The 16,529-nt window shown below is 34.8% G+C and overlaps 1 protein-coding gene across 2 annotated transcripts in view; it reads right to left on the reverse strand.

Moving 5' to 3' along the window:
• Positions 1–14,814: 14,814 nt before the first annotated feature.
• The window catches only part of Hip14 (palmitoyltransferase Hip14), a 216,749-nt gene continuing 215,034 nt past the window's right edge, over positions 14,815–16,529 (reverse strand). For both annotated transcript variants that reach the window (XM_081752119.1, XM_081752120.1), the window contains one exon: positions 14,815–16,529. This exon is cut by the window's right edge and continues 7,001 nt beyond it. The gene's annotated coding sequence lies outside the window, so the exon portion shown is untranslated.

A 16,529-nucleotide genomic window follows, 5' to 3' on the forward strand; every position in this document is an offset into this window, starting at 1 on the left:
CCACATCCATTTTCTAAAAAAAACAAGGCCTTAACCATAGCAATCGAATGAATGGTTTCTGAGCAATAAGTCACTTACTGAAAATATAGGAAAACGCCAAAAATGACCTGGGTCCGGAAGAAATAATTACACAATTTTGCTCGTATAGGTACAAAGTTAAACAAACGATCTGTAAGTTACGAGGGCTTCGACTCAAGTTCTGTTGATTATTTCAATAATTAGCAACATAAATCAATAAATAATAGTTGTCAGAAAAAAAAACAGACATTTGAAAAAAAACGTGAAAAATAACGGTGTTTTTTATTGAAAAAACTTCACAGAAAAAAACCGTTTTTTTACAACACTACTTCCAGCATATAAAAATTATAATGTACTTACAAATTAATTTAGTAGCATTGTTTTATGGTAGTATTTATGGTCCTTTTTTGTCTTCAAACTGTCAAATATACATAAATCGCAGTTCATTGTGTAATGTGCTGTCACAAAAAAAGTATACCATGATATTTTCCGATCAGTATAAGGAAGAGATACCATACTACTATTAGATTGATATGGTAAAATAGTATTTTTAACACTATTTTACCATGAATTATTAATTATATAGCTACATAAACTTTATTTTAAATGACTGAAGCGAGGTGATCTTACAATGATGTTCTAAAAGCTGGTCATTTGGGGGGGCCAGGAAATCATTTGGGGGGCCTGGCTCCGATGGGGCCTCCCGTGGCTACACCCCTGCCAACACATGTACAAAATGAAGATCTTTAGGTAGCAATTGGGGCGAACAGTGGTCAGACATGTGAGGAACTGGGGTTAACATCCAATGTGAGTGGAGAAACCATTCAGCAACACCTCCATCAACTTGGGTCTATGGGTCCCACATGATTTGACTCCAAGCCAGAAGGCTACGCGAGCAGATACCTGTGTTTCTTTGCTGTTTCGTCTGAGGAAAGAGCCATTTCCGGACAGGATGTTGACATGTGGTGAGAAGTGGGTCCTGTACAAAGCTCCACGGCGTCGTCATCATTGGTTAAAATCCCATGAACCGATTCCAAAACAACTGAAACCAGTAATGCAGCAGAAAGTCCTCCTGTATGTTTGGTGAACTGCTCGCGACATCGTGCATCGGGAAGTGCTACCGGCTGGTCAGAGCAAAACATCAATGCAACTGTATACTATCAGCAGTGGAGCCATGTTCAAGAAAAACTCAAAACCCTGGAGCCAGCACTTCTCAATCGCTAAGAGGTTCAATCGTCACGGGATAACGCTAAGCCCCACATGGCTAGAATGACCCGGGACACCATCCTACGAGTTGGATGGGAAACACTATTGCATCTGCCATACTCCCCGGACATTGCACCTTCCGATTATCATCTGTTCCATTCTTTGGACACTTACCTTAGAGGACTCCAGTTCAACTCCGTAGTAGAGCTGGAAAATTCACTTGGTACCTTCTTCGCTACGCGGCAAACCAAGTTGTACCGCGAAAGAATCCATGCCCATCCCAAACGTTGGCAGAAGGTCGTTGATACTCATGGGTACTATTTTTGATCTTCCAGGTACGTCTTAGGTAACATATCGATGCTCTAAGGTGATAAGTCAAAAAGCGACAGAACTTTCTTCGTTACTTTTATACATACTATGCAATAATGTATAAGTTCTAGTATCTCGAGTTCGGGAAGTCGGAATGTCAAAATTCCTTCAGATTATTGCTCATTTTGGTCTATTTTACAGAATATATAAAAATGAAATGGGGTCGTTTTTGCTTCAGTAGTGACTTTATGTTCGAATATCTCGAGTTCCGAAGTTCGGAATGTCAAAATTGCTTCAGATTCGTGTTCCTCGTAGTCTAGTTTACAAAATATATAAAAAATCAGTTCGGGTCCAGTTTGCTTCCGTGGTCACTTTATGTTCGAATATCTCGAGTTCCGAAATTCAGAATGTCAAAATTCCTTCAGATTTGTGTTCCTCGTGGTCTACTTTACAAAATATATAAAAATGAGGTGGGTTCGAGTTTGCTTCCATGGTCATTTTATGTTCAAATATCTCGAGTTCTGACATTCGAAATGTTAAAAATCCTTCAGATTCGTATTTCTCGTGGTCTAATTTACAAAATATATAAAAATCATGTTTGGTCCAGTTTGCTTCCTTGTAGCAGAAAAGTACATTGGAAGTGTCATCAAGGAAATAACTAAAAAAAAAAAAGTGCGAAGGATCCCAGGTTAGTATTTGTAACACAAAAGTTCACATCAGTACTTACAATTTAGAACCCCCACTTTTCCGATTTTAAAATAAGGCAACCCTAATTTAATTGTAACCTGTGCAACCATCGAACTATCGCTTTCGCACAGTGCTTCAGATATTACCATAATAGACTTGGAGCAAATAAAAAGAAAGCTAAAACACACATATAAATCAATAAAATTGTCTCGATTGATAGATGCTTTCATAATTCTTAAAAGGTGTAATTAAAAACAGTAAATATTGTTTCTGCTTTGAAAAGGACAACCATGGTTTCTTATAAAAACGCAAACATGGTTTCTGGCGGCTTTCACTTTCGAAAAGAGCTTTTGCGGTTTTCGTTTGGAAATCCGCTTTTGCTGTTTCGGTTTCGAAAACCGCTTTTGCTGTTTCGGTTTCAAAAACCACTTTTACGGTTTCGGTTTTGAAAACGGCAACGGTTTTCTCAAAAAAACGAAAACCGCAAATGTCACAAAAATTCGACAGCACTAAAAAAAGCTAAGTAACACTTCCCAAGTGTAACACTCCGATTTTGATAAATTTGGCAGGTAGATACTACACATAAAAAACACGAATACGTGTTTTTTTATTTAATGCGGAAAAACGATTTCAGGGGGCAAAAGCCTCCACCCAAAATTTTGAAAGTTGACGCCTGAAAGGCAAATACAAGTGGACCGAAGTGAAAGAAATTGTGCACAGATATTGTAGGAGAGGGAGCTAACTAACTAACTAACTAACTCTATGGCTTATGGAACCCGGAGGTTCAATGCCGCGTTCACAAAAGCTCTCCACTGATTTCTATCCTTAGCCAACTGGATGCAGTTTCTACTTTGTATTCCTACCTCTGCAAGATCCATCTTAATATTGTCCTCCCATCTGCGCCTAGGTCTTCCGAATGGTCGTTTTCCGATTGGTCTCCCAGTCAAGACTTTGAAAGCGTTTCTATTTTCTTCTATCCTAGCTATATGACCTGCCCAGCTAAGCCTCCTAGACTTGATGACCCTAACAATGTTTGGAAAACCGTATAAATTATATAGTTCCTCTTTGTGAAGTCTCCGTTATTCCCCATTCCCGTTCCTCTTGGGTCCGAATATTCGTCTCAAGATCTTGTTCTCAAACACTTTCAGTCTATCTTCTTCTTTCAGAGTAAGCGACCATGTTTCGCAACCATATAGAACAACAGGTACGATTATCGTTTTATACATTTTAAGCTTCAAATCCTTCGTTAGAATTCGCGACAACAAGAGATTTTGAACTGAATAATAACATGAATTCCCTGCTTTTAGTCGACATTTAATTTCTTCGTGAATATGATTTTCGTCTGTTAATATTGATCCTAGATATTTGAAAGTACCCACTTTAACAAAAGAATTATTTAATATTTTAACGCATCCATAATTTGCTGTATTACGGTCCCAACACACTTCCATGTATTTAGTTTTCTCTGCATTTACTTCTAAACCCATGTCCCTGCAAACGTTTAATGAGATCTCTACATTTCTTTCTATTGTTCTCCTGTCATCCCCTATTAAATTTACATAATCAGCATATGCCATAACCTGGTGAATACCTTTCAACTCTAGGCCCTGGTTGCTATCTTTGATTTTCCTTAAAGCGTATTCCAGGACAAAGCTGAATAATAATGGTGACAACGCATCTCCTTGTTTCAGGCCATTTTCGACGTGAAACTTTGTGGACAAAAATTTTCCTACCCGGACTTAACTTTGGGATTCATTTAAACATTTTTTAATTAATCTAATTAGCTTTCTTGGTATTCCAAGTTTTGTAAGAACGTTGTATGTTTGTCTCCTAACCGAGTCGTAAGCCTTTCTAAAATCAATAAATAGTTGATATACCGGGGTATTGTATTCCCACTTCTTTTAGAGTATTTGGCGAATGGTAAATATTTGGTCGATAGTTGATCGATTTCGTCTAAATCCGCACTGATAATCTCCAATAATTTCATCTGCGTATGGGGTCAATCTTGCTAATAGAATATTTGAAAGGATTTTATAGGAAGTTGACAGAAGAGAAATGCCTCGATAATTATTACAGACAGTTTTGTCGCCTTTCTTGTGAATTGGAACAATGATTGATTCTTTCCACTCTTGTGGTAATTCTTCCTTGTTCCAGATAAGAATGAGTTTGTGTAACTTGTTCCATAATTTTTCGCCTCCAGCTAAAATTAACTTAGCCGGAATTTCGTCTACACCAGGAGATTTGTGTTTCATTAATTTCTTTATAGCGGTTTCTATTTCTATTCGGTTAGGTTCTGGAATATACGGTCCTGCGGTGTGTATCTCCCTTTCTCCACGCTCATTAGTTTTTTGCTGCGTGTTCAGAAAATCGTCCAAGAAATCTTTCCATCTATTTAAGATGTTATCCACATCAGTGAGAACTGTACCGTCAGTTTTCTTTAATATATAAGCACGAGGTTGATAGCCTTTCTTAAATTCGTTGATCCCCTTATACATATCTCGAATGTTTTTATTTTTATTATTATCTTCAAGTTCCTTAATTTTAGCTTTCAAAAAATCGCGTTTCTTTGTTCTAAAAGTCTTAGAAGTTTACCGCCTGATGTCTACGAAATTTTGTGTAGTTATTTCATTTGGATTTTGTAGCCAACGTAATTTTGCCTGTTTTCTCTTCTCTGCTAGTTTAATGCATTCCTGGTCGAACCATGGTTTGTTCCTATGTATTTCCGCGTGTCCCAATTTTTCTTTTGCTGAAATTTTAATAATATCTCTAATTTCAATCCAAGTGTCCTCAACACTAGTGCATTCTGAATCTTCTAAAGCATAGATCTATTCGAAACTTCAATCTTGTATTCCTCTCTTACCTGGCTCTCTTCTTTTTTTAAATTAAATCTCTCCGTTTTCGGACATTGAATATTTCTTTTACTCAACGATAATCTCTCTCTTAATATCACTGCTACCAGGTAGTGATTAGTGTCACAATCAGTCCCTCTAAACGACCGGACATCAATTATGCTAGATTGCCTTCTTCTATCTACTGAAACGTGATCAATTTGATTATGTGTTTTTCCGTCTGGTGAGGTCCATGTGTATTTATGAACGTCGCGATGTAGGAATTTTGTACTCTTCACGAATAGATTTTTGGATGTTGCAAAGTTTACGAGCCTAACACCGTTGTCATTACTTTGCTTATGCAGACTTTCGTTCCCTATAATCGGTTTGAAAATATCCTCTCGTCCTACCTTCGCATTGAAATCCCCTAATAGAATTTTCATATGGTATCGCGGGAGTTGGTCAAATATCCGTTCCACTTCTTCGTAAAAACTGTCTTTCATATCTTCATCCTTATCTTCTGTTGGGGCATGTTCATTTAAAATAATAATATCACACCACCAACCCTTAAGAGTAATAAAAGAAAGTCTGTCAGTAACGAATTCAACTCGCTTAATTGCTGGTAATATTCGTTTGTGAACGAAAAACCCTGTTCCTAATTAGTGGTTTTTATTTCCTTTCCCGTAAAAGAATGTAAAATTTTTAGAATTAACAGATCCATTTCCTTCCTACCTAACTTCCTGAACTCCTACTACGTCCATCCTGTATTTCTCTAACTCACTCGTTACGGATTTTAACGCGTCTACCCTATAAAGATTTCTAATATTCCATGTTCCAAATCTCATGTCTATTTTCTTCTGCTGAGGTCGTGCCAAGTTATCAGACCTTGTCCGAGGTTTTTGTGAATGTTTCTGAACAAGTTCCTTTTTTCTTTCTTTCTTTTTATTTACAGGATGAGGTTGTTAGCCTTACCCAAACCCCCAAGCTGGAGGACCACTCCTACTCGTCTGTCCGCGACTGCTTATTCAGTATATTCGCAGCTAACCTCTATATCTAGAGGCCTTCCCCTCGATCCGCAACCTGAGGACGCGCCATGCCGTGGTGACAGGAACCCACGTTACACGGGAGGAGAGGGAACAATGTCTTTAAAATCCAAATTTTTGTTCGTTTATTCAAAAATTCCCAATCTGAGACTTCGTTTGAGTTGGAGACGTGAAATTCGGTATATAAACTCATATTAAAAATAAGAACATATGCGTTTCATCGCTTTTGAAAATTCCACTCCTAAGGGGTTATTTCTATAATATTGAAATTTCCTATTCTTTATTCAGAAAGTAAACAATGCAAGGATTCTCTTAATTTCAGGTTATGAAATTCGGTATATAAAATTCTTAATTAAAAATAAGGAAATACGTATTACAGCATTTATCAACATTTTTCTTTTAAGAGTCGGCGGGACTCAAGTGACCTTGACAAATCGAAGATATGTCCTCAGTTTCTCCTCGCAGTACAAAGTGTTTCCTTATTTTGGCAACAGATGGGGTTGTTGCTGAAATGCCGTCAAAGCAAATGACACCCCTCCTTTTCCTTCTTTTCCCCTGCATGTGGTCAAAGTTGGACAGCGCAGGAGGGGGGTGGTTACGGCTGCAAATGAGACAGAAGAGTGAAATTCCTTGTTTTGGCTAAAAGAGAAACAGAACTGAAGAAAAAATAAAGAGGGACCAACATAATATCAGCCCTCAGCTCCGTGTCTAGAGAGCCACTCAAATATCTACAACGATCACAAACATACCATAGAGAACTAAAGCACTTGTCGCCTGTCTCTTTCTCAAAGGATTCTACCTATGGTAAATAACAGAATAGTGCGGGAAGAGTCTGATATAAAATGAAGAACCATGCCAATATTTAAAAATAATAATAATAATAAAAATTTTAAAAAACACGGGAGAGTCGATATTCTAATTTATTTAGAGCCTTCGTGGTTTAAAAAAACTTGGAATTGAAAGGCAGAAAACCCAGGCAAAGATCTGAAATGTACTGACAATGTGACTCTTTTTATTAGTGGAATCCATTTCCTTATTATTATTATTATTATTATTATTATTATTATTATTATTATTATTATTATTATTATTATTATTATTATTTTCAAAATATAACCACAGGATTTACCCTCTCACTTTCACATTCGATACCAGTGGCCGACAATCCTGAGTTTTTCCTATCACAACAGGAAAGGGCCACAATGTTACATTCAGCCTTGGGGACCGGCTTAGAAGGACAGGAGGGAGCATATGTCCTGCTTGGTGTTGGTTTTTATTTGGGGAAATAGATCACTTCATTAACAATATAATTAAAAGATGTGTCACCTTCTTCAGGAAAATACACACATGTCCAAAATTATTGTCGCATATCTATAAATATGTTGTTGTAGGAATATAATTTGATAACGAATTCATCCGGTATTTCTTATAATATTAGTATGTGTACAATCGGCAATGACATGTATGTGGCAAATTTCATGTCAAACGAGCAGTAAATAAGAACAATAAAACGAAAATAAAACTTTTGAGTCCATTTAGCAACATTTTGTTTTACTCATTCTAATTTTCGTATTTATAAATATTTTCCTATGAAATTTACCATATATACATTTCCCAATTGTACACATAGTATCAGTATTAAAAGTGCCCAGCAAAATCATTAATACATTATACTCTTACAAGAAGACAGTTATAGATATGCGACAATCATTTTGGACATGAGTGTACAATGACATAACAGGTGTTTGTTTCAAACATTGAATAAGTGTTCGTATAAATTGACCTTTTAAAGACATTCTTTTGTTAATGAATTCGCACTAAAAAGTTAAATATAATTTTGTTTATGCAAGACTAAATAAAAAGAATGGGGCGCGTCATTTTAAGAATTTATAAAGTAACTTTAAGCCTATGTTAGGGTGCATCTAATTTTTTTTTTAGTCATGCATAAACAAAATTGTTTTTTACTTTTAAATGCGACTTGATTAATGAAAGAATTTCTTTAAAATGTTTATTATTATCTTTTTTATTATTGTTAATGTTTCTATCCTTGGCATAGGGTGTTTATTTTGGTAAGGTACCGTATGATGCGTTTCTATACTACTAGGGTATATTAAAATTTAGTTTCCTATGCGTTACTACATACATTGTTAATACGCCTACCAGATTTGGAAAATCAGCACTTGATCAAGTAATAGTAAGCAGAGTGTCATAACCACAAACTTGAAATATTCAACCCAGGTTATTCAGATCATGATGCGCAATTAGTTAGCTTATTGCTTCCATCAACTAACTTACCAGTGTTGCAAAATACTACCAGAATTGAAAAAAGGTTATTTTCACCGAGTAACATTAGTTACTTTTGTTATTTGTTGGCTCTTGAGACATGGGATGGAATCTATTCAGCTTCCACTATGGACGAAAAATTTAACTCCTTCTTAGATGTATACTTGCACTGTTTTAATGTAGCTTTTCCTCTCATGCCAATTAGTAAATGTAATAAAATTAAGAAGAGTTGGATTACAACTGGTATTCGTAATTCCAAACGAAATTTAATTAAGTATGCTAAACTGCTTAATGATACAAATGTTTCTGATGTATTCAGAAATTACGTTAAAAAATATAAGATAACATATAAGAAAGTTATTAAGACAGCAAAGCGAATGCATAATTCGAAAATGATTAATAACTCCAGAAATAAAATTAAAACTATGTGGAATATTATTCACCAGTCGGTAGGACTACATACAAAGAATGGTAATATTGCTAATTTGAATCACGTCATTTTTGACAATAAAAGAATTACAAACCCTGCTGAAATTGCAAATAAATGTAATAATTATTTTATAACTTCTCCTCAGGTAGCTCTTGGTGCTCTATCCCACCAAGCTGGTACAAGTGGTTCTTCAAATATGCCTTCTTATCCAAAATGTATTTTTGTTACCCCGGTAACTATTGATGAAATATTAGCAATTATAGGAAAGATGAGAAATAGCAGTTCTGCAGGTCTTGATGAAGTACCGTCCACTATTATAAAACAATCTGCTTCGATAATTGCTCCTCACCTGACTCATGTAATAAATTTTTCCCTTCAATCAGACATTTTCCCACAACGGTTAAAAGTGGCTAAAGTGATTCCCTTGTTCAAAAAAGGCAGTCGTTACGATATTAAGAATTATCGCCCTATCTCAGTTTTATCTGTATTTTCAAAAATTTTTGAGACGGTAATGTCAAATAGGATAAGGAATTACTTACGTTCCAATATTCTATTATCATTATCTCAACATGGGTTTTTAACTGGCAAATCTACTGATTCTGCGATTTTCGATTTTCTTAGTACTGTTATGCATGCAATAAATAATAAAAAATGGGCAATTGGGCTCTTTGTTGATCTTACTAAAGCATTTGACACTGTAAATCATGATCTCTTACTCAAAAAATTAAGCTTTTATGGTATAAGAGGAACTGCCAATAAATGGATCGAGTCTTACTTGAAGGATAGGTATCAGATAGTTCAAATTACGAACGAAAATAATGGCGAAATGCGTAAGTTTAGTAGTTATAAAGGTACAATACTAACTGGTGTACCTCAAGGATCAGTGCTTGGTCCATTGTTCTTTCTTATTTACATCAATGATTTGACATATGAAATGTTGCCTAATAAATGTGTTTTATTTGCTGATGACACCAATGTTATTATTACAGGTAACTCACGACATGATATTGAATATAATCTAAACACTGCGTTTTCACGATTAAGTAACTGGTTAAGTAACAATAAGTTAGTTCTAAACAATGATAAAACTTCCTTGCTAAATTTTTATTATCCTCTTCAAAATAAATTTATTCCTTACGTAATGGTAAATAACAAAAAAGTCGACTTTTCTATTTCAACTAAATTTCTTGGTGTCACCATAAGTTCGAAACTAACTTGGAATGAGCATATTTCTCAACTCAACAAAAAATTAAGTAGTATTTGTTTCGGCCTCCGTAGACTAAGAGGTAATGTCACAACAGAGGCCTTAGTTTCGGTGTACTATGCAAAATTCCATTCTTTAATAACTTACGGTATTATTTTTTGGGGTTATTCTACTGAATGTATTAGCACGTTTCGCTTACAAAAGAAAGCACTAAGGGTTGTGTTTGGATTGTCACCAAAATCTTCTTGCAAGCCCATCTTTCGAGGACAAAAAAATATTACCATTACCTTGTGCGTATCTATATAAAGTTATCTTGTTTACCGTAAGTAACAAACACTTATTTATTGAAAACAGTAACGTCCATAAATACAATACTCGATTCGTTAATAATTTGCATGTTATACCCCAAAATTTCTCGTTTTTTCAAAAAAGTGTATATATTAACTGTACAAAAATTTTCAATAAGTTACCTGACTTTCTAAAACAAAACAAATCATATTCTATGTTTAAATCGGATCTTCACGAGTTCTTAGTAGATAAATGTTACTACTCGGTAAATGAGTTTTTTGAAGATAATGTATAGATGTTTTTTTCCTTTGTTAATTATATTATGATTGTATAAGCTTATAAAAGTCATAGTTGTGTATGTATTATTTTATCTAAGTTTTTTTCTATACCATATATGTAATTATTTTGTAATTTTGACAACTGTATGCGTGCTCGAGAATACTCTCATTTGTATGCAAAACAGGCAAATAAATAAATAAATAAATACATACATAAAAGAGCACTTTTTTTTTCTTTTTTTTTTTAAGAATTACTACCGAATATAGTGTGTTTCTCCGCTAATAAGAGGGAGACAGATTGAGGGTACCAAACACCCCTACCATTGATTGAGAAATATTTAGGTGTCGACACTGATGGGCAACATCTACATTTGAATTTGAATGTTTTATGGGCTTTAGACAATTGATTCAGACCGGGATACATGCGGGACGGAATGTTGGAAGCGAGTAGTCCAGTCCCTAGTTTGAATGCCTGGAATGAGTAAGGACTCTTCCTCCTTGGTAAAACCTGCCAGAATTGGAAGCAATATCAAAGAAACACTTCTTTGAAAGAGAGAGAGCAAACATGCATAAATAGATAGTCAGAGTCGGATTTAGGTTTAGTGGAGCCCCAAGCTGTTTAAGGTAATGAACAAACTCCATGGCTCTGGATAAGTAGCTTAACAAATAAAACACAGTTCTGACCAGAGCAGAATGAAATATATTAAAAACTATACTTACAAGTGTTACAGTTTCAAGGACCTAACGTCCTCTTCATCAGACACCAACACTGATGGTGTCTGATGAAGAGGACGTTAGGTCCTTGAAACTGTAACACTTGTAAGTATAGTTTTTAATATATTTCATTCTGCTCTGGTCAGAACTGTGTTTTATTTGTTTAAGGTAATGGGGCCCTTTGTGTCCAGATGAACATAGGCACCCTACATACAGAAATAAAGAAACTAGAGATAATTTACGAACCAGACTAGCAGAAAGAGCCCCATTAATTACATGGAGCCCCATGAATGTAGGCTACACAGTAGGAAGCACTGTTGCTACGTATATTTAAATTTAATTTATTTTTTTTAAATTTTCTTCTATTGTAGAAATGTATATCCAGTTTTTCTTTAGATTTTGGAGCCCCCAAGAGAGCGGGGCCCTAAGCTATAGCTTGTTTATCTTATACGTAAATCCGGCACTGTAAATAGTATACATATACAGGCGCGGATCCAAGAGTGGCTATAGAGGCTATAGCCCCCCCCCCCCCTCTTGACGCTCAGGTATACACTGGATAAAATGGGCTTCAATTCTGTTTACTCTGGATAAAGAGGCAAACTATGGTTTAGCTCCTCCCTTGATCATATCCTGGATCCGCCACTATATATATATATATATATATATATATATATATATCAAGGCCGGCCTTAGACCGATTGCTCCCAATCGGGCCCCGCGCTAGAGTCGTCTACTCTACTGTCCAGTCTAATCTACTCTCCAGTATCGTTTTAACAGTATATTAGGCTCAAAGCAAACAAGTGTGTTGTGGTCCCTGACTAAATTTTGCTCCTAATACATGCCATTATGTTCGCGAGGCCCCCAGTCAAGTGAATCTGTTCTGCTACTCTCGGTTATCAAGTACACACAACAGCATATTACAATACAGGTATATCCATGGACTCCACAAGGGAAGGTATTGCATCTCCCTAACAAGTAAATGAATAGTTTATATTAAGTTTCCGGGCATAAGCAAATATTTTCTGAATTTAATGCTGCAGTAGTTTCTTTAGTTTTTTTTTTTTTTTTTTTTTATGTTTATAACTTCTGTTGTAAAAATAGATATTTTGTCTAGGGAGTATCTTGCACACCTTAACACTCCCCTAAATTTCCTTACAGGCATCCCTGGGCGTAAAAATATTGTTTTCTTTGAGTTTGTGTAAAAATGTATATCATTATTCTGGGTGCACACCCTTTTTATTCTGAACACCCCACTAAGTAAAAGTTCCTGGCGTTTTTACTGATTACGTCATGTGATACTACCGAGATGGTATCAAATAAATCAGCCTCAGTGCGAGCTCTTTGCATATCCTTTCTCTTATTATATTTATATTAAAAATTCAAAAGCATAACACAAACTTTGCCCTCTCCTGCGAAAAATCCCGTGGAATATTTTTCTTTTGAAAAATGAAGTCAGGAAAAGCGAATGTATACTTGTGCATACTGAATAGGTGGCTGCTTATGAAGGTTTGTGTTCTAACTAGAAGAATCCAACGAAAAATATGTCATTCGTCTGCAATCAGTTCCTTGAAGTTTGTAATCCTCTCATTACCATTTCATTTTGTCTACAGTCGATGACGATTTCAAGCTGATTATACCTTTCATAAGTAGCTACCTACGATGTTCTCACTAGCGTACATTAGATTTCCCTGACTTCAATTGTTTTCAAAAAGATACAGCTGTTAAGGAATCTTTGAACCAACTAATTTATATCAATGTGTATTTCAGTAAGTCTTACAAATATAAACTTATGGAAACATAGACTGCACCACTGTATTTCTCGTAAAAGTCTACCCCAATTTGATATATTACATGTCACCGCCTTCCTATTAAAAAGAAAATAGAAGTGAGATACAAGATGGCAGCCATGATAAGCATACCCTCAAATAGATGTTACTTCCCCCGGTGTCGGTTAATGTGGTTTTGGTTTTCATCCGTTTACCCGTTTTACAAATAAAACGAAATTTTCAAATTTAAAACGCATTGTTATTGCTTGTTCTGGTCAGTCAGGTTTTTCGCCACTGCAGCCATCTTTATGGACAGAAGCACTTTAAATTTTGCTTACGCTCGTTTCTTGATATTCTACATTTCTCTGCCAAGTTGGTCAAGAAACTAAATTTCGACATCGATAAGATTACTTGTAAGAGATGAAAACTATGAAATACTGGTACAGAACCTTCTTAAAAAATTGCGAAGCACAAGGGCGAAACATATATACATATATTTTAAAAATTCATTCACTGTCTGTATTGACATTTGAGTTAGACCCTATATATATATCTATATATATAGGCTCTACATACCTTGGTGCAAATTAGTTATAAACCCGGTGCCCCACAAAATGTTCCCAATCGGGGCCCGCACCACCTAAGGCCGGCCTTGATGTATATAATATGTGTGTCTCTCTTATTGTACGATGGAAGCTGATGAAAGAGCTCTATATTATTCTTGATTTTTTTGACAGGTGAAGAAAGAATATTTCGGGGATTAATCTACCCTAAAGATTGTAATAATGTATCTTATCTTTTCTCTTGCATGTATATTCTCAGTCCTGCAGGAAGTTTTCATTTCTTTCTTGGAATACATAAACGAAGACTTTGGTTCGGCTTCTCCTTCACAAATCTTTGTCGAGAAGTTGACTTCCTAAATTACTTCTCATAGAAACCATCTAGAAATACACTGTACTGCTGAAACAGAAGCCATCAATTAAAGAGGTCATAAATTTTGCCAATCCTCGTGTTTGAAGTTCCCATTCTTCACAATGATTTCCTTCCTCCCGCCCCTGTTAAGAAGTTCAAAGTAGGTTTTCAAAAGGACTGGCTCCTGCTGAGAAGGAAAGTGGGATGAGGATTGACTATAGTGCCATCTAGCAGTTAGACGGCCAAGTACGTGAACACGAAAAAATCTGATTTCTGATTCTGTAGATTCAATGATGAAGGATATAATTTCTCATCGATTGTGTAATGGATGTATTTGGAAACAGCGAAAAAATAGTACAATAGCGCACAAATACAAAGATAGTACTCCATTCTCAAAAAAGTCCGAAGTTTTTAGCTCTTTTCCTTACTGTAAAAAAACAGAAGACTTTTCCCCCTAATTTTGATCATTTTCTTATGGCAATTTGGATTATAATTATCTGTATTTATAAGAAGAAAATATCACGCACAGAGTTCAAAGTGCACCTTTAAAATGAGATGCATCATATTGAGTGAGCTATTGAGACATTTTTGCGAAACAACGAAATGAAACCATGATTTCCATAAAAAAATGATTGAGATCCCATGTTAAATTGAACACCAATATTCCGGCCGCTGTGGCTCACTTCTTCTCCCTCTTAAAGAGGAGAATTTCTACAACATTCAAACTTCTTGTTTTATATGTATTATTCTTGCCATGTGAAGGGCGGGAACATGTTAGCATTTACTCCATTCTGGAAAACACATTGTACACATGTGTGTTCGAAATGATTTATTTTAAATAATATAGGTATGTTTGTAAATAATTTTATTACTTCTTTGGTTCTAAATACCTTTGCATTAGTGCTACATAATTTATAAAGGAAATATTTTGATATGTACAGTAACATTTCTGCGAGCACTATAATTTAACAACACATATTCAATTATTATATTGAAATTTCATATTTACAAACAAAAAGTTTTAGAAAACAGACTTCAATAAACCGGTGAGGTATAATAAAACATTGCATACCTCAAAAACACAGTAATTGATATATTGCACAGAAATAATATATTTAATTATTATTTCTTATAAACTTAATTATTATTTGGTGTTACGACTTGTAACTTCGAGTGGAAATTGTTCAATACATCAAAATCCATTACCTTTTCAACATCTAAAAGCCTGTTAACTTTCAAGCTACGGTGACGAGAATGAACGATGACTTGAACTAACACTGCTGCAATGTAGATACTGATTTTCATCAGTGTTGTCACTATTAACTGTACATTTCGATAGAAACTATAGAAGTTATCAGGTTCTCGTTTTCATTCTTTAAAAAAATTAAAACAAGAAAAAGTGCTATCACATCACTAAAAATATAATACTACGAAATTTTAAAAGGTTTATACCAAAAGTAGCTTGAAAATATTGATTCAAGGTATGACCACATAGGAATTCAAGAGTACGCATGTGTGTTGTTTTTTCTCTCTCTCTCTTTTTTAACCGTAAAATTTGATTTACAGTCTTTCTTTTAAGTATTACTTTATTATAATATGAATTCACTTGAAATACGAAACTAATTTTGGAAATCTTTTTCTTAAATAAATACTTTGCTCTTGTTCCTTTCTTCAAAATGTTTTCTTTGTTAAAGGCGTACTCCTGCTATTCTGTAACTCCAATAATAATACATACAAAACCAAATTGTAGTTAGTTAGGAATTGCCATGGGAAGCTAACCATACCTGAGCAAATTTAAAGAATGATAGCACCAAAACTTCCTTAACTCACAATTATAAAAATATTCCAATCACATACTAACGGCAATAAATTTTCCGTTGGTATGATGAAAAAAGCTTGAACTAGAAATGAATGCTGAAGTTTACATATGTGTACATGCTCCTCTCCTGGAGAGAAAGCACCCTCCCGATTTCCAATGTCCCCTATATTGTATTTCTCTCCAACACTTTCTATTTTCCGATCCACTCAGCTTATTTTCTCGTCTTCTCCATTTTTATGGGATAAATAACTCACCCTAAGCATTAAGAATCCTAACGATTCATTGCTTTAGAAAACAAAAAACTTGCCACTTGATCCTATTCTGTGCCAAACTAATCAGATTATGATGGTCGTTACCCACTCCTTAAGATTAATTTTACATTAGTCTCCTACCTTTTACATCTATGAAAAGAGCTTTCCCATCTGCCTTCCCATATAGAATTCTGTTCATTCTGTGCTTATTTTCAATTGAGTCACGTATTCAATTCATCGCAAGATACGTCGATTTTACTATCTGTATGATATGTAGGAAATGCACTTACTGTGAAATCCTGTATGCTGTAAGTATATCTATTCACTTATTTATTTATATATATTTTCCATTATTAGAGATTTTCCTTAAGATTAGTAACTCTATCAAATTAAAACCACAATAAAGAAAACATTTTTTTAAACTATCTAAACAAATAGTATTAACGGATTTTTTTTTTGTAATACTGTAAGATATTAGTAATAAAAGATAATT

This window comes from Thermobia domestica, chromosome 3, assembly GCF_964235325.1.
Source record: "Thermobia domestica chromosome 3, izTheDome1.hap1.1, whole genome shotgun sequence".
Taxonomy (NCBI): domain Eukaryota; kingdom Metazoa; phylum Arthropoda; class Insecta; order Zygentoma; family Lepismatidae; genus Thermobia; species Thermobia domestica.